Below are 20,808 nucleotides of genomic sequence, written 5' to 3'. Positions count from 1 at the left end.
CTGGAATGCTTCAGCAGAAAGCAATGTCCATGGCTTCACTCATTCACTGTGTGAAACAGACTCAGCTCAGAAAAAAGGGTTGACTTTTCTTCACACCCTTTTCACTTCACTCACTGTTAAATTATCCAATTTCAAGACAAATTTATGAATAATTTAATAATACAACAAGCAATCTCTTTCATGTGTGGACATAAAGTCCACTGGTATCATCACCCAATACTAAATAAATAAATAAATATGATAACCATTTTTATTTTTATTATTAAATCTCCATTGACTGTTTTCTAGTGTGTACTATGTTCAACCATTAAAGAAATCGCTCCAACAACAGTTTCAGTATTTATAACGCAAAGAATCTCAGTTACATATTTATTTTCCATTTGGAATAATTCAAATTTCTGTTATACTACAAACTTATTTTTATAAATTGAACTGAAATTTAGACTGTTTCATATGAAAATAGATATATTTTATTTATCTAATTTTATCATATAATTAAAGTGTTTTTAAATGTAACTTCAATACTTATGTTTAGTAAATATATATTAGTTTAAATATTTCAAAAACGTAATATAGTAAAAATACCTATTATTCTTGTATATCTTTTAGAAAACAAATGAGATACGAGTGCATAGAAAATTAGAAGTTATAAAATACAAATAAATATGACTTTAAAGATTAAAAAATGTACACTAAAGAAGAAACCCAAATAATTTTTTTAAAAAAATATCTAAATAAGGAAGCTAATTTTTTTACCGTTAGTTAATATCTCTTATGTGGTTTTCATTGTAAGTCTTAATTACTTCCCATTTAAGTTACTTTATAAGTTTAAATATTATATATAGTAATGATGATAATAAGTAAGAAGTGTTGTCCAATAATGAGAGTGGAAATGAACAATGATTTGAGAAAAGAAAAGATTATATGAAGTGATGAAACTTAGGTGGAGTGGGGTCATTTGGTAACACTCATCAACTGCCACAAAAACTTCAATGCTTGTCTTTTAGGTATTTTCGTTGCTAAAAGTATATCATTATCCCTTCCTCTTACATATAACCAACGAGATTCTCAAATTAAGAAGACCAAATGCTATTTAGGTAATCTTTGAAGAATCAAAAGTATGTTTAACGTATATAAGTGATCCAATATGTATCAAACCATGTTATGATATATAAGTTACATGTTAAGTCATAATAAGTTATACGTTAGAATGATTTTGGAACCCCTTATTTACCATTTTGATTAGTGAATGATTTTAATGTGACATATATAAGTTACAAAATATTGTGTGCTTTTTTAACATGAAATTTCATCACAATTTTATTTTTAAAAAACATGATAAAAGAAAAAAAAATATTTAAACTGTTTTAGACTTAAAATTGGATAGACAAAAACAAAAATAATACTATATACAATAATCATGTCTAAATTAAAAGAAATACAAATTTAGTATAACTTGTTTAATAATAGAAATATTGAGAGCAAACTTAACTAATGTGTTTAAATTATTATCCTGAACAAGATTTAACAATATTGAGAGCAGTAATATTTTATTCTACATTTTAATTAGTTATTTTGAAGTAACACTTTGAATTAAACAGTCTTATCGTTTATCAATATAGCATTGATCCTGGTGGAATTAAATTTGACAGATTTTACGTATGAAATAAAATAATAAAAAAGAAAAACCTAGTAAAATAACGAATCATACACAACATAAATAATTACATCCAACTATTATTATCTTAAATATAGAAATAAAAAAGTGTAGATTGAAGAATGTTGGGACAAGTTTGGGAGGAACAAGGCCAACACATAATCCAAAATCACATTAATTTGAAAGGTACTGTGCCAGATGCTCAAACACAGCCTTTGACTTTTGTAGCTTCGTAGGAGGAATCTAGAAAATTTCGAAAACCACAAAATATAAAAAAAAATAAATAAAACTTGAGTAAAAAGTAGTACATTGCTTAAATCTATAACCAAACTAGGGTTTTAAAAAAGTAACGATTAATAAAAATATATTTCAAAATCAGAAGAACCAGATTCATTTAGGTTCTCAAAATCTAAATCCAGATTGAATATTTTAATTAGATTTCAATCCGATCCAAATCAACTTAAAAATTTTATTTTTAATTGATTCATAATTTATCAGGTTATTGGATTTATCAAAATCCAGATTACTCTTGTGTTAATAAATATGTGACAGGGTTATAATTAATCAATAGAACTGTTAATTCAAATAAAATTACCGATGAAATTATATTAATTAAATATATATATTAAATGTTTTTGAGAATAACCAGTTTCGTCAATATTAAACATACCTAAAGTTTTTCCTTCTTAAAATAGTTATGATGTTTGGTGAAATCTATACGAATATGTATTAAAATGACAACATTTTTATAATTATTTTGGATGAACAATCTTTTTTGTACAATTCTATTCATATTATAATGAGGTTGTAGTGATTCTTTTATTATAATATTTGTGATAATAATAATAATAATAATATAATAATAATATATTATTTATTAAAAATGGGAATATTTAGAGTGAGTCCACTTGGTTAGTTAAAAAATGTTGAAAAGCATGGTTGTCGGGGGTCAGAGCTGACCCGTGAGAGCGATATTTCCAAGGCCTAACTCATAACTATGTTCCACATTCAACTTTATACTTTCTTCTTATTATAATCAAAATAAAGAAAAGACACTAATATTTTGAACTTTTTAAATAAAAAATAAATTTAGTTAAATTTTAATTAATTTATAAATGTGACTGTTTTTAGTTTACTTTATTATTATTATTTTTAAGTATTTTTAATTTTATTTTGTTGTTAATAGAATGATTTAACAGTTATTTTCTGAAATTCATTATTAACTTATTTTTTTAATTTACTTTATTATATATATATATATATATATATATATAATTGTTGAATATAATGAAAATTATGCATGAGATTAATATCCTTCTGTGATGAATATACATTAGGATCTTGTATTTGTAATAAAAGAAATATAGACTAACTCTAAAATATAAATAAGAAATAATAATAAATTAACCAAAGATAAAAAGATAAATATAATTTATCTAACACTCCCCTTAAGCTTGTACATACATATGTATCAAGCTTGTTACTAATATAATTTATCAAGTCTTAGCGAAAATATATACTTTTATACTCGAGTGACGCCAAATTGCTAATGATTTGCAACACAATATAGAAGACGAAATATCAACCCAAAAGACTTCCCTAAGCAACAAATCTATAAGGTTGCTCCATGTAAATCTCTTTTTGCAAATCACCGTTGCGGAATGTATTGTTGACATCTAGTGGATAAAGATGTCATTGTTGGAGAGCCACCACGACTATAAATAAACTAACAAAAGTCATCTTTTCATGGAAGAAAAGCCATATATGAACGGGTCAAACGCAATGGTGACAAAAGGAAGGTCAGAAGAGACGACAGCAGAAGAAGCCATGGATGAACAGGAGAGAGAAACTATAAAAATCCAAGATTATCCAACAAGGCACCTGAAAAAGAGAAACCTCGATGCTCTGAATAGTTGCCTGAGAGGAGACGGGACATGCAACGACACACGATAAACCTGAAAGCGGAAAATGAGTGACCTCGACGCTTTGAATTACTACTAGACATGCCACCATGCACGACGGAAAGGGAGCAAATCCATATCTTCAAAAGGCGCTGAGAGTGCGTAGGAGCTCTGAAGAAGGCATCGTTAATGACATAGTGACCAAGACGATCAAAACCATGTGATCATCAGTCAAAACTTGAACTCCGATAATGACAGAAGTAGACGACAACTGTAGACGATGACGCCGCCAACAATGGTAGATAGTGCCGCCAACAGCGGTAGATAGCATCGCCAATAGCGGTAGATAGCATCGCTGACAACAATAAATAGCGTCGCTGGCGGTAGTGGTAGATGCTTCGCTGACAGAGGTAGGTGTAGTAACAGAGACACCATAAACTTCTTTCTCAAAAGAACCTAGCTAGGGATACTATGTTGAATATAATGAAAAACTATGTATGAGATTAATATCGTTAAATATACATACATGATCCTCTATTTATAATAGAAGAAATATGGACTAAGTCCAAAATACAAATAAGAAATAATAACAAACTAACTAAAAATAAATATAAAATAAAGATAATATATCTAATAATATTAAATATTTTATCATAATATGGAATGATGTTATAACTATTTTTTTTTCATCCTAAATTTATTTATTAACTTGTTTCTGTTTTTATTTAATTTTTCACTCAACTCAACAATTAGAAGAGAAGTGACAGCAAGTTGAATGTTTGAAGATAATAATAAAATTAAATAATAAATTATTTGTATAAAAATATAAAATAAACATTTAATATAATCAAAATATTTAAAGTTTTAAAATAAATTCAATTCAAAATATCTAAATTTACAAATTATTTTTAATATTTAAATTTACCAATTAGTTAAAATATATTTAATTGTATGTTTTCGAATATTTATAAGAAGTTAAAATAATAACAATACATGAAGAAGTTAAATAATATCATGACATTTTTGTAACACTACTCATTATTTCATTATGTCTATGTACAATGGATATAAAATAATACAAAAATTACTGAGCACAATAATTTTAAGTCATTATAGTTTTAATAAAATATCTTTAGTACTTTTAGTTAATGTTTTTAAGAATCTAATTAGTAATAAAACATGGAATATTACATGGGGTGGTTGATACATAAGATTAAATTATATATATATATATATATTTCAATAGATGTTAAGGTTCACTTAAAGTTGTTTTTTAGATGGGATGAGTTTTTAGATGATCATATATTATTTAAATTATATTGTTCGATCTGTCTTCTCCTTGTCCAAGTTGTGGGGACGGATACCTGTCAAAGGGGTACTCTGACGCTCAAGTTAGTAATTTATTCAATAATTCTTGTAATAAAGATAAGATGAGTAATTAGAGTTAAATTACATTCCTTTTTCGTCAGACATGTATTTATAAATATTATAATGAGCTTACCATTAGGTCTGACTCATTAGTCACTAATAAATGACTTTCATTATTCTTATTAATCTTCAATCAATGACTATTATTCTCCTTAAGTGCCCAGTAATGACTATTATTCTCCTTAACTGCCCAGTAATGACTATTATTGTCCCGATTAATTATCAATTAATGTCTGCTTTAGACCAGTCAATCATTTTCTTGGTGGATGGTCGACCGCTCGGTTCTTGGCTGACTGGGTGGCCATACAATACACAAGCCCTCCAAGCTAAAACAAGCTCTTTATTGGAAAAGGTGCACAAGGATTATTGTGAACTTTAAGAGAGGTCGTTCGTGTTGTATTAGGGTCTGTTTTCAATGCGCTTTAAGTCTTTATTCTTCTCTGTTTTGCCCGATCGATGAGCTCTAAGAGTTCACCGAGAACATTCCCTAGGTCGTATAAATGACGATGCAATGAGAGTTCACTTTGGAACATTCCTAACCGATCAGTGAGTTCTAGAAGTCTTAGAACTTTCCTAGGTTGAAGGAATGATCCGGTGGGAGATTGCTCCTCACCGGTGAGTGAGCTCTAGGAGTCTTAGGACTTTCCTAGGCTGAAGGAATAATCCAATGGGAGGTCGCTCCTCATCGGTCGACGAATTCTAGGTTGGCCAAGTAGTTTATATGCAGGGTCTTGTCATCTGCACAAAAGAATAATAGTAATTCAAAATTAAACGATAAAAAAAAAGTGTAGTCAATCAGACTAACTCATTTACGAGGTTATACAGTTAATATCAAGTTATCACTAGTACAAAAATCACGTACAACATTGAATATTTTGGGCTTTTAACGGCGAATACGCAAACAACGTCATATCAGGAGATGTTAAATTTATGTCGAATTTAAAAAATTCGATGTTAAATTAACGTCGAATTTTGTCAATATTCGACGTTAATCAATTTTTTTTTGTTTTTCTTTAATTAATTATGATCCTTTTTTACAACTTTACGAGATCTGAAAAGCAAAAAACAACAAATTTCGGTTTATGGTATTTTATAAAGCATGAACTTTGAACATGTAGTATAGTATCAACATCAAACAATAATAACAAACAACAAACAAGTTCAATCAAACAACAACAACAAACAGTTCAACTAAACAACAACAACAAACAAGTTCAATAAATAAGTTTCTTCAAAACGTAAACGAAAACGAAAACTAACCTTCAAAAGGTGGGTTCGTCGGAATAAAGTTTCGACACAATGAGAGAGAAAGCAGAATGCGCTTATGAAGGACAAGAGCACGAAAATAATTGGTTAAAACAAACAAATATCATACATAAAGCAATTAATTAACATGCATTTGTATCAAATGAAAGAAAGATTACATGTGATGCTCGTCAAACTTTGTTCAAGAAAAGTTTGAGAAGAGAAGAGGGTATCGCGCGCTAAGATAAAATGAATGAATTTTCAATCTCCCGCTCAAGGGGGTTTTGAAAACCAACATGGTTCCGGTGAGAATGAATTTATCAACTAAAAGCGTGATTTAGGAAATTGGATTTGTGAGATTTTGCACTTATTTGTTAAATTGACTAGTTTGTGATTTTGTAAAGAAGAGATATGCAAAATGAAAGAGCCACTTCTAGTTTTGGCTAGGTTCATCCCTTTATTCTCTTTCCTCCTCTTATACCAATGTAGTCACCGCCACGAGTGATTTCAGATGGAAAGAAACAATTTTTATTGTATTAACAATTGCTTCAAGGCAAGCTCCCAACAAATTATTCAATAGGTTCACACTAGGGAGGATGAGGAAGCGTGCCATGAGGGTGCGGTGCTTATGCCACTCGAAGTCTACCATGGAGAGCAGTTGGAGCGGATGGTGAGGGGGCTCTCGTTGCCGATGAGTTTATTGTGGGCTAGCATGCCCATATGCTTGAAGTTGAACTCTTGGAAGATTCATGTGACATATTCGAATGTGACTCTAGTGAGACACCAGCGTGATCGAGTTTGTTGGCGACAACACGGGCCCACTAGGCGGAGATGCGGTTGAGGAGGTTAACATCACATCCCCTGACAGATTGTCGTGCACAACCCCAAGTTTCGGTGACAAAGAAGTGGAGGTTGTTGTTGGGCGAGTTAAAGCACTCAATAGACTAAGGCTTGACCGAAGTACCGATACTGAGATCGAGCACTCGTCTAGTTCCCTCTGGTTCAAAATGTTTAGGATAAGGCGTTGAGGTCTCTTACTCAAAGCACTCAAAGTTGTTCTGTAGACCGGATGAACTTCTTGATGATCCTAGATTATCCAATTTACGTTGTCCGCGCTCTCTCCTCTTTGTCCAAGCTGTGGATGCGGGTACCTGTCAAAGACACTTCGACACTCAAGTTAGTGATTTACTCAATAATTCTTGAAATAAAGATGAGTAATTAGAGTTAAATTACCTTTTCCGTTAGACATATATTTATATGTATATTATAATGAGTTTACCATTAGGTTTGACTCATTAATCACCAATAAATGACTTTCATTATTCCTATTAATCTCTAATCAATGACTATTATTCTCCTTAACAGCCAGTAATGACTATTATTGTCTAGATTAATTATCAATTAATGAGTTTTTGGACTAGTCGGTCATTTCCTTGCTAGATGGTCGACCACTCGGTCCTTGGTTGATTAGGTGACCATACAGTACAATATATATATATATATATATATATATATATATATATATATATATATATATATATATATATAATTATATATATATATATATATAATATATATATATATATATATATATATTATATATTATATATATATATATTATTTGTGGTATAATTAACTTTTTTTTATCTTAAAATAAGTTGTTTATTTTGAAGATGACTTTGAGTATATGGAATGCTTATATTGGCATCATTGAAATTTGGAAAAATTAGAAAAACAATGTGCATACTGTAAGAGAATGTGTAACATTTCATTTCAATAGTTTAAAAACTATTAAAGAAATATCATATATTTAATAAACTATAGTAGTTAATTAAGTAAAAAGGAAATATATAAAAGTGTCTATATAATTATCTAAAACATAACTATAAGTCAAATTTATATACACAATTCTAATATAAGACTATCTACTTATTTAAAAAGGTTTATCAAAATTTCAACCTAAAAAGAAACACTAACTCTACTGATAGATTATTTCTCTTTGCTCACACCCATCACATGATCATTCAAATCATACAATAAACACAAACAAACAAAAACACGATAAGGGTAAGCTATAATATCAAAAGAATAAAACATGAAATTCATAAAGTAGCATATAATATTTTCATTTCAAACTAAGCACAACACCTAAACATATCAAACATCTAGACTAAAACATTCAAATACATGCATTGTTATTGAGATATAACGGGTTGTGCACTTATAATGGTGGATTAGTACATAAGGGTAAAATTAAGTGAAGTAAAAATAAGGGTAAACACTTAACTTTAGTACATACAATTTCTTCCACCTTAATTGAGATATTTTCTGAAATTAAAATTGTGACAAAGTCAAATTTAAATTCTAAAAATAGACTATATGTCAGATATAGGACTCTTTTCGATTTTAATTTGAGATAATAACATTGAAATTCTAACATTCTATTTCAAATTTTTATAAATAATATCAATATAATAATGTTAAATATGCTAACATTCTAAGAGTCTAAAAAATTGTGTCTTAGAGTTAATAATGTGTTTTAAATGATGGAACTTGCTTATTTTAATATTAAAAATTTAAAATATAAATAAAATTTCTATAACAGAGTGTTATTATCTAAAACTATATTATCTTTATAAACTTTTTTAACTTCCTTCTCATCTGTATAGCGATCAGAGATTGCTGAAGTGAGTTTTGAGCCGAGATCTTCTATTCTAATTGATTAGTTTCTACAAAAGAGTAAGTTAATTTTTACTATTTTTCTTTTTCTGAGCGTTTATGTACATGTGAGTGTTTTCTTGTGAGGTTTGAGTCTTTTATAAGACTCTCTATTGATTAATGGTTCTAACAGTGTGCCTTGATAATGTTTTTGTTGTTTGTAGAAGTAAGTAGAATTTCCTTTATTGGTGGAACTACTTTAGGAGCTTTACAGTAGTTTGATCATATGTAAGGGGAGCTAGTTACATTATTTTAAATTAATGGACAAGTTATAATTGTTAAATGTAAGCTTGAATGATAGTTGATTTGTGTAATTGAGTTGTTTGATGAAGTATGACCAGTTGAATTGTGTTAGGAAATTCATGAATTTTCCTTAGCAATTATTTGATTGTTATTTTGATATGTTAAAATTGTGAGATCTTGTGTTTGAGACTTCATTGGAAGTGAATTGAATTATGGAATTTGAGTTTAAATTGATGGTTGATTGTTTTGGCAGGGTGAGTGTTAGACTGATTTTGTAGGGTTGAAATGACATGAATCTCAAGAATTCTGTTATGCATAATTATATAGACTCTATGGACGAGTATATACTCGTTGGACGAGGTTAAAGTTAGAGAACTACTAACTTGGTTTTCGTTGGACAAGAGTAAAGTTAGGGAACTCATTGACTTAACTTGCGCTGAGCGAGAATATGGTCGCTAGAAGCTCAAAGTTAGAGTGTTACTGACTCAATGGTCGTTGGACGAGAATCTCGCTGAGTACACCTAAAGTGAGATAACTCACTGGCTTGACAGTGAATTGGACGAGACAAGTCTCATTGGACAAATTTCGTGATATTTTAAGATTGAGATTCAGTGATATCTTGTAGGCAAGTTATTTGGTTACTACACGAGGATACTTTTAAATACTACTCAGTGAGTGAATAGTAACTCTCGTGAGACGAGATTAACAAAGTCCAACATCATTTTTTTCTTTTTATTTATGTTTAAGAATTCAATTTTTATAAATGTAATTATAAAGAATAATATGTGATGTTAATCTAATTATGCTTTAATATATATATATATATATATATATATATATATATATATATATAGTTTCACTTGTTTTTGTACATATTCTGTGTTAATATAGTTTTTATATAATGTATTAATATTTTGTATGTTTGTTATCAATATGTTATATACCATTACAATTCATAAAATTTTATTTATAATCTTATATTATTAAATGAAATATAAAATGTAACAAAATACAAAATTATTAGAATCAATTAATGCACTCCAAATATTGTTCACTTTCATAATTTTATATTTAAAAAGTATTTCGGAATATCAAATTAAGGTAATAGGATATATAAAAAATCAATAAATTTGTAATGATAGTAATATATTTATTTTTTCTAAAATAAAGATATTTGATAATATTTGGGTAAAAGTAGGGGGACAGCAATGTTTGTCTTGACAGAAAAGATCTTGCAGGTGAGTGCGTGAGTAATTGGTATCTTCAATGCAATTGTATGAACCTTCAAATCAGAGCTCAGTGGTTGTCGTGTTAACGTTATTTCAACACTACTCATCCATTTGTTCATTATAGTATTAATGCATGCTCTTCTGTATTCTTGTCTTCTTCTTTCTCACATAACCTCTCCATGTTCTGCACACATCAAATTACTCTTTCTACTCATTCACTTTATTCTTTGACATTCTTTTTCATTTTAGTGGACCACTCAAGTATTTTTTTTTATATATTTAAATAAAGGGTGTTGCTCCCTCCACCACCACCACTTACTCTCTCCACCTCCCCATTCCTCTTTTACCCTTCTTCCATCTCTCTATTCCTATTTTATCCTTAATAAAATTTTACTTTTAAGGTTAATATTTTTAAGTTCTACTCCTACCCACTCCAATCCCTGGGCATGCAGCGGCATACAACCTCTTCTTCTCTACTTTGTCCTCTCATTGTTTGTGTTTCATTGTGCTCTTCTTCACGTACAAATTCTTTATCCTCTCTTTCTTGTGGTGTGAGAGTGTGGTGAGTGAGAGGTTGTAGGTGGTGGTGCGGTGCCGGTCTCGATGGTGCTTGAAAGACTCGGTGGTGCTTGAAGGTGCAAGGTGCACTATGTCTCGAGGTAGGTAATCAACGGATATGAGCATCCGTCAGCGGATGTCAACATCCGTTTAAGGTAAAACGGATGTCGACATTCGTTTCACTAAATGAAAGTAAAAAAAAATTCAGTCTTGGCCAGAGAAGCCACATTGCCACCTATGACAAAACAAAACATATCACTTTGTAAGCTGCCAAAATTTCTTTTGAGGAAAGTGGCGGCGACAACTTACAGGGAATATAAATGAGGGAATAAAACTGGGAAGAATGATTGTGCACACCGAAAATTATATCATGAAAACAACATCAAAGCCAGCCAAGTTTGAAGAGGAATTAGCACCAACTCTAGAACCATTACCAACTACTACAATTACTCCAACTGTGTCACTCTCACATTAGAATCGTACTCTTAAACACAATACAACCCATGATGTGCTTACTCTCTCTTCTTCCAGAACAATACACTTCAAAGTCAAACAAACAGATATCAAAACAACTACTCGGTTATGCTTTGCAGGCTTTGGATCTCAGATTGTTGTGTCCAAACCTTGTGGAAGAAGAACAATTTAAATTGTGAGAAACAAAATTAATTCATTACATAGTTACATTGTAGATATCTCCATATGTTCATACCATGATTCTAAATTGATATAATTTGGTTCTTTCGCAAAGGCTGGTCCCTAGACCAAGTAATCCCATTGGAAAATTTTATATGTTAGGAAAATTTGTTTATGAAGTTATGAAATGATAGGAAGTGTCTATCATACCATCATGAGCAATAGCATTTTATAAAACTAAAGGGGTAATAAAAAAATTCTGTACTTGCACCGATTAATGTAGTAACTATTATCCTGTTTCTAAATCAAATGTTTGCACTTCGACGGATATCCACATCCGTTTCAGGGCCAAACGGATATGCGACGTTCGTTCAGGCCTGGATGTCTTCTTCCTCCTTGAACACACACACACAGAGAACCTCAAACATCAACCACAACACAAAAAAATAGAGAAAACAAAACAGAAACACAACACAACATCAACATCAAGCATCAACTGCAAACACAATATATTACATACATTTACAAAAAAATTATAAACATATCATGCAAGCAAAGAAATGAAGTGCTCTCGTAGAACTAACCCAAGAACGACGCACACGCAAATGAAAGTAAACTGGTAGGAATGTGGAAATAGAGGAACTGAGACTGGGAGAGTTGGGGTGGACTAGGCGAATGAAAGAAAAGTAAGAGTTAGGAGAAAACAGATCTGGAGTTGGAGGGTGAGAACCTACGGATCTGGAGTTGGGGGTGAGAACCTGAAAGAGAGAAGGAGAGGTGGTGCTGCTGCGATGGTAAAAATTAGGGTTTCATAATTAAATAGGGTTAAGAGTTAAAAAAGGTTATTTTTGTAATTAAAAAAATTGCAGAAAGTTGGGGAGGTGGAGGGAGCAAAGGTGGTGGTGGAGTGAGTAACACCCTTAAATAAATAAAAATAACTCTCTTTGTGAAGTACTTATTTATGCACGGAAGTAACATGTTAGGATCTTACATGGATATACTTGTCAATTATTGAATTTCTTTTTGCTAATTAACCTTTCTTTAATGCTTTGTCCACTTGGGGGAGAGGAATTGAGGGAGAGGAATTGGGGAAGAGTGATGGATGATTGAGGAAGAATTAATTGTTGTTTATTTGATTAGACTTGCAAGTAAATAAGAGTGGATTTGGAAGTAAAATTTATGAGAATTAATGTAGGATTTCATTGATGTGAGAGATAAAAAAAATTTGTTTAACGGTTAGAAATTAAAGATACCAAAATGTCCCTAGTTATTAATGTAATATAAAATGATAATTGTTAATGTTATATTTAATTGTAAAAAAGTTTATAAAGGGTAGAGCTGTCAAAATGGGTCACAACCCGGCCCACACGGGTTTGAGTCGGGTTGGTTTGAAAAAATTGTATTTTTTTATGCAGGTCAGATTTCAATCCGGCGGCTCATGGGGTTGAACCCGTGGTGGGCCGGGCTGGCCCACCAACCCACCTAACTAATTTTATTTTTTAAAATTTAATTTTAATTTTATAAAAAAGTATTTATTATTTTGCTTTTGCTTAAAAAAATTATTTAAGTTCCTTATTTTTAAAATTAATTAAACACCCATGTTAGGAGTGAAATTTAGAAGTGAAATTTCTTTAGATTTGTATTATAGAAAGTTTGTAATTTTTTTATTTAAAAAAATGTAATTAAGTGAGCCAAGCCAACCCGTTTACCTACCAACCTGTGGTGGATCGGCCGGGTTCGAATTTTTCTGTCTCGCTAATAAAGAGTAAAAAATTAACATTAATTATTAAAATTAATTTTAATATTGTACAAAATTTTATTTTAGTAAAATAAAATTATTTTTAATTGTAATATTTTTATAATATTATTTATTAGCAAGGTGAAATTGAATATTTTTAAGAATAGAAAAAGTTAATCACAGAACTACCACCACCCAAACCCATCTTTTCTAACTTCTCTCTTTCCCCTTTGACCCTCAGATCTAAACCAAAACCTCTCTTTCTCCCTATCCCTGCCTTCTCACTTCTCTCTCTTCACCTCCACCAAATCATGCTTCCCCGCTTTCAAACTTCTCTTCCCACTATTCCTTTCCCTTCTCACCATCGGCTTCCTCATCGACGATGTCCTCCACCGCCTCAACTCCCTCGAATCCTTCCTCTACCGCCGCGACCTCCCCTTCGGCTCCCTCTCTATCAGTCTCATGCGCCCCCACGAGACCCGTTCGACCGTTCTCCTCCTCGCCTACTCCTTTATCGAGTCCTTGCTCATTCACGCCGCTTAGGTCAACCTCCTTGCTTTCCTCATCAACCAATACCTCCTCCAATGCCTGACGCTCCTACCCAACACTGCCACGCTCGTTGCCTTCTAACTCAAACACCATCGCCATCTACTGTGATGCTGCTGACGAGGAAGCTAAAGAAGACGATGGAGCGCCCTTGGTTGGAACTGTCGAGATCTTTTCAATAGAAGAGGCCCGGAACCGAATCCAAGCCTACGCCATGGTGAAATGAACGCTTATAACAAATACAATAAACTAGAATCGAATACACCAAAAGCTTTCGTCTCCTAGTGTAACCGAATACACACACCCCAGTACCCCAGCACACCCCAACCGAATACAACAACAACTTTCTCTTTTTTACATGGTATTATGATATCTAGGAAGGACAAAGATGAGATTTGCTTCAATTCACTACAAATCATCCATATCTGCGAGTGATAAAAAAGGATGTATCTCTCAAATCGTTGTATTCCATCTTCGCAAATCGTCCAAAGCGAATACCACCAATCTCTCAATTTCGTTTCGCTTTTCCTTCTAACAGTACAATCCTCAAAAGTGAACACAAAGAGATATTCTCACAAAGGATGATGCCTCTTCTTAGAAATGGAAAACAGTTTATTGGTTCTTCTGCCTTGATTAAATCTTAAACATGCAAAATTAACTGTTGATTAAGATTAATGTTGTTACAATTATATTATTTAAAAAATAACTAATAATTACAACTTCCTCTTGTTACAACCTATGGATCTTGTCGCCTGCATCATCATTGACCTCAACCAGATAATTATTATACCTTTTTGAAAAATATATCAAAATAAAAATTTTAAATATAACAAATATTTATCTTTTTTGAATATCACATTTGTTTTAATTTTATCTTTTAAATATTTTATTAAATTAAAATAATTATTTTATTAATTTTATTTTTAATGATTTTTTTAAAATTCAACCATTGTTTTAAAATTTAATTATGTTTTAATTAAAAAATTAATACAAAAATTATTTATATTTAATTTTATGATTATGATAATAATAATAAAAATAATTTTATTAATTTTTATTATCATAAATAAAAGTGAACACTTATGTATTACTCGTATGTTACGAACATGTATTTTCACTTTTTATATATAACAATTAAACATATAGAAAGAAGGTTATAACAAATATTTAGCGTAGCTGTGTATATAATTATTTAAACTGTTAGTTAAGATTATTGCAATCTATAGGTTGTCGTGTTTGGGTATTTGTTTTTGTTTTATTATATCTTCTTTTGAGTTAGTTTATAATTAAGATTTGATTCTTATTCCTTATAAATTTTAAAATGAGGTAAAGATTCAAAAATTTATAAACAAAGTTAGATATTAATTTCTTATTTTATCTTAAAATTATAAACTATTTTTTCTACACTATAATATAAAAAATCTATAAATCTAAAGAACAAGAACATTGATATCGTTATTATGTTATATTGTTTTTGAGAAGATACATAGCTATATAAGTATTTGTTTAGATCGATTAATTTGACTATCAATAAGTAAATATTTTTTTACTAAAAATTTATTCTTTTATTCTCCTTTTTGATGTTTTGTTGAGAGGAAAGGTTACTAGTTAGTAGTTTATCTGAATTTTTGAGATTTTTAAAAGTATGACAGAAAAAATTTGCTTATAGACATACTTTAATCCATGTAAGACAAGTTAATAATTAAATCTAATCAATGTTTAGACTATGCGGTAGTGTATTTTATGTATATAAAAGTGGAAATATACATAGTTACATATATGAAGTTAGGTGAGAATGCTTATTAGATTAAAGTTAATATTGTTTAGGTTAAATATAATGAAAAAATTATGTATAATCTTGTTTTGAATATATACACATAAGATAGTCTGATTATAATAAATGAAATATGACTAAGTCTAAAATACAAATAATAAATAATAAACAATTAAAGATAAGAGATAAAGATAAAATAAAATTAATATATTAATACTCTTCCTTAAGCTAGAACATACAAAATGTATGTATCAAACTTGTTATTAATATAATCAATATAGACTTAGTGAAAATATATGTTTATGTACTTAGGTGATACCAAATTGTTAATGGTTTGTGACGACGACATAGAAGATGAAATACCAACCTAGATGACTCCTTAGCAACAAATCTGGGAGATTATTCCATATAAATATATTCTTACAAATCGCAGAAACACATTATTGACATCTAGTGAATAAAGAGGTCATTGTTGAAGAGCCACCACGACTATAAATAAATAAACAAAAGTCTTCTTTGCCACAGAAAAAGAAAACATATATATGGATGGGTCAAACACAATGGTGATAAAAGGGAGGTCACAAGAAACAACAACAAAAGAAGTCATTGATGAACAGGAGCGAGAAACCTTAAAAATCCAAGATTCTTCGATCAAGGCACTGAAAGAGGAAAAAGAACGACTTTGATGCTCAGAATAGTGTATGAGAGGAGACGAGATGTGCAGGTACGCACAACGAACCTGAAAGAGGAAAAAAAAACATCGACACTTTAAATCATTGCTTAAGAGGAGACGAGACATGCCACCATGCATGACCAAAAAGGGAGCAAATCTACATATTCAAAAGGCGTTAAGAGTGCGTAGGAGATCTATGAAGGCGTCACTGACGGCATGGTGGTCGCCTACTCAAGATGATCAAAACCATTGATCATCGGTCAAAAATGAAACTCCTGTAGTGACAATGGTAGACAACGCGCCACCCATAGTGATAGATGGCCGTCGTCGACAGCGGTGATTGTAGTTGCAGAGGCAATAAAAATAATTTTCTTAAAAGAACTTGACTCTAATACCATGTTGAATATATTGAAGAAATTATGTATGAGATTAATCTCTCTTATGAATATACACATAGGTACTTATTTATAATATAGAAATATGGGCTATGTCCAAAATACAAATAATAATAAACAAACTAAAAAATATATAAAAATAAGATAAATATAATACATCTAACAATTTGAAAACATGATAGTGTATAATGCGATTGGGGTTTTGATGAATTTGAAGTATAAAATGATAATTACTTTTTAGTTAATTTCTGTTAAGCTTAAAAACATTGATCTTGAGTTGAATATCATATGTAATAATTATACTCTTCACTTACCTCAAACAACAAATGACGCTCAAGTAATGAAGTGTATAACTCAAAACATAATAAAGCTTGAGAAAGAGAGAGATTGAGATAAATCTTTCTCCTTTAGAGACATATCGGTCAAGTGATATGCTAAATGTTCAAGTGTTTTGTTGAACACTTGGACGAGGAAATTAAAAGTGTTCATGAGTTATAGATAATTGAAGTATCATGCAACCACATTGAGGTTAGGTTCCTTAAGTACTAGTAAATAGAGATTTACGAAGAATATCTACACTGAATAGGTATAAATATGAGTATGATTGAATAAGTATGAATATGAGTATGAGTACTACTTTATTATTTAAATTGAGTATGGAAATGGGGATGAATATATACATATCCATCTGTTTCGTCTTCATAAGTGTCATTTCTATTTTAAATTACTAAAACATCTTCATTTTGTTAATTGATCTAAAAAAGCCCATTAACATTTTTTTGGTTTAAATTCATCACTTATTATAAGACACACATTTTTTATCATTTCATTTTTTCTATATTATTTAATCTTTATCCAATTATTATTTAATAATCTTATTTGATATTTATATTAGGCTTAATACCACTTTTGGTCCCTATTTTTGTCAGCTTTGTTCAATGTGGGACTCATTTTTTTTAATGTTCAATGTAATCCCTTATATCGTAATTTATGTTCAATTTGGTCCTTTTGGCTAATGATGTTTAAATAATTAACGGCTAAATGTCCATGTAACAAAAAAGGGAATGAGTTGGCACGAATCTCGCCACATCATCACCATCTTCCCTAAGACAAAACCCTAATTTTCTTTTCACCAGCGCGCCACCGTGCACCACACTTATGCCATCATCTTCTTCATGTTGCTGGACTACCATAAGCTTTGCCGTTAGCAACCGCAGAAGCCACCACGAATCAACCAAGAAACCCAATATGCAAAATAAACCTTCCACTACAACGAATAAACACAAATTTCGTGAGGCCAAATCACTATCACCATGAGAACCACCATCAACATATCACAATCTTGATCTTCTCCATCGCGAACTAGAGAATTTCAATTTCGCGAGAACTTGAAAAGTAAAGCCCCAAAAATCACAGAACTATTGAACCTGGAGAAAACCCATAATTGTCAAATCGAATATCAACTCTAATTTGCGAAATCGCGTCTCTTCTATGAAAACCTGCAAAATCACAAATTACACCACCATTGAACTCGTTTAACCTTCATTAATGACACAAAACCATTTGCAAGAAGCGAAACCCCCAAATTGCTTTCAATTAAATCACAAAAACCTACAGAAATCAAAATCAAACACAACCTACAAAAATTAGGGTTTTTTATTTGGGGAAGATGGTGATGACGTGGCGAGACGATGACGTGATAGCTTATTATGTTTTTCTTACGTGGACTCTACGTCGTTAATGATTTAAACATTGTCAGCAAAAAGGACCAAATTGAACATAAATTACGATATAAGGGACTACATTGAACATTCAAAAAAAATGAGTCCTACATCGAACAAAGCTGACAAAAATAGGGACCACAAATGGATTACACCTTTATATTATTATAATTTCTTTATTGATGTTTGATATTGGAGAAAATAAAATGTGTATCATGTCAAGATATGCCAAATATTCTATTAGCATATTTTAGGTAATCAAATATTGTGTTAGTTATAATTCAGGTATTATTATAATTTGTGCAACTGTCATTCCTTTAATAGATGAGGAATTATAATATCTTTGTATGTATTTATATGGTACACTACTATTTGAAATAATACATCAGAATTATTCTTTAAACCTTTTAATATGGTATCCAGAGCGAAACGTTGATATCCTTTATAAGAATCAATGCTTCTTTTTTTTATTGAATATTCTGATGGCTCCTTCCGATAAAAATCAATCGGAGAAACATGATTGTGGGACTTTTGCGGCTTCCAAGAGTTATATTTCTATTGTTGTCGGATTTGTGACCAAGTCAAATATATCTAACTCTACCCTTAATCTTTCTGTTGTTACTAAGGGTAGTGATCAAGTCAAGTATATCTAACTCTGCCCTTAATCTTTCTGTTGTTATTAAGGGTAGTGATTGGATAATTGATTCAGGTGGCACTGATCATATGACTTGTGATCCTCATATATTTAGTAATTTTTCCTCTAATTGTTCTAAAACTGTTATTATTAATGTCAATGAAGTCTCGTCTCCTATTGATAATGTAGGTATTATATCCCTCTCACCCTCCTTATCGATTCCTAATGTTTTATTTGTTCATACATTAAACTGTAATCTTATCTCCGTGAGCAAGTTAACCAAATCACATTCTTGTGTTGCCTTGTTTTACCCAACCCATTGTTTTTTTAAGAACATTCATTCCAAGGAGAAAATTGTAAGTGGTAGAGAGAGTGAAAGACTGTATTATCTTAAAAATTTCTCACAATAAACCCATAAAAGAGGGTTGACTTGTCTTGCAAATGATCACATACAATATAAAAACAAGAAGAAAATTTGGTTATGGCATAAACGATTCAGACATCCCTCTTTTGGTTATTTAAGAAAATTATTTTCATCATTATTTCATAAATGCAATATTTCTGATTTTCTTTGTGAAACTTGTGTTATGGCAAAAAGTCATCGTGCTGTGTTTCCTTTAAGCAATACAAAAATTGATTTTCCTTTTTCATTAATTCACACTGATGTTTGGGGCCCTGTCCCACAACCTACACATAATGGAAAAAAATTGTTTATCAGTTTTGTTGATGATTGTACTAGGGTAACTTGGGTGTTTTTTCTTAAACATAAAAGTGATATATATGATGTCGTTCGTTCCTTCTATCATATGATCGTTACACAATTTAACACATCTATTAAGTTAATTTGATTAGGAAATGGAGGGGAATATTTTAAGAATGAATTCATAGAGTTCATGAACTCTAAAGGCATCTTGCATCAAACTACATGTCTTTATTTGCCAACACAAGATGGAGTGGCTAAGAGGAAAAACAGACATATATTAGAGGTGACAAGACAACTTTTGATAGATGGTAATGTCCCATCTCATTTATGGGGTGAGGCTGTGAGCTTGTCGTTTATTTAATTAATCAAACCTTCTAGTGTGTTTAACTTTCGAAGGTCTTTCGATGTGTTATCTGATCATTGTATCCTTCCTCCCATAGTTTATTTACCACCTCATATTTTTGGATGTGTTGTATATGTTTACTTACACCCACATCAACATACAAAGCTTGAAGAATAAGCGATCAAATGTGTTTTTGTTGGATATGGATCAACTCAAAAAGGTTATCGTGTTTACCATCCATCATCAAAGAAATTTTATATCTCTATGAGTTTGACATTTAATGAGCATGCATTTTTTTATGTTGATTCTCCAGTTCAGGGAGACAATGAAAGTGAAGTGCATAATCATGATGTTAGTATGTTTGATATCTTAGATATAAAATTATATTGTGAAGATAAATTATCGTGTGAGGATCATTCTGCAAGAAGAGAGCCAATCCTAAATATGGACACTACTTTTATGGATAATACAGTGTCTTCTTATCATAACCAATTGGATCAATCTTCTCCATAGGTTTAACTTGACTTTTCGGAGGTACCTTCTGATCCTATATCTGATAATACTAATTTAGATAAAACTCATCAAGGAATTGATTCTTGACTGCATGAGACCACCAACACACCAAACACTGAGTGTACTACTGTTCAATATAATCTTCCACCTCGTTCT

General features: G+C 30.8%; 1 pseudogene; it reads left to right on the top strand.

Moving 5' to 3' along the window:
• Positions 1-13,573: 13,573 nt before the first annotated feature.
• Positions 13,574-14,181, top strand: LOC148203158 (GCN5-related N-acetyltransferase 5, chloroplastic-like; annotated as a pseudogene).
• The last annotated feature ends 6,627 nt before the right edge of the window (positions 14,182-20,808 follow it).

Source organism: Vigna umbellata, chromosome 2 (assembly GCF_029865625.1).
Source record: "Vigna umbellata cultivar VRB3 chromosome 2, Vumbellata_1.0, whole genome shotgun sequence".
In the NCBI taxonomy this organism is placed as follows: domain Eukaryota; kingdom Viridiplantae; phylum Streptophyta; class Magnoliopsida; order Fabales; family Fabaceae; genus Vigna; species Vigna umbellata.
The sequence above is the reverse complement of the archived record's forward strand: the minus strand, read 5'-3'. Positions and strand labels throughout refer to the sequence as shown.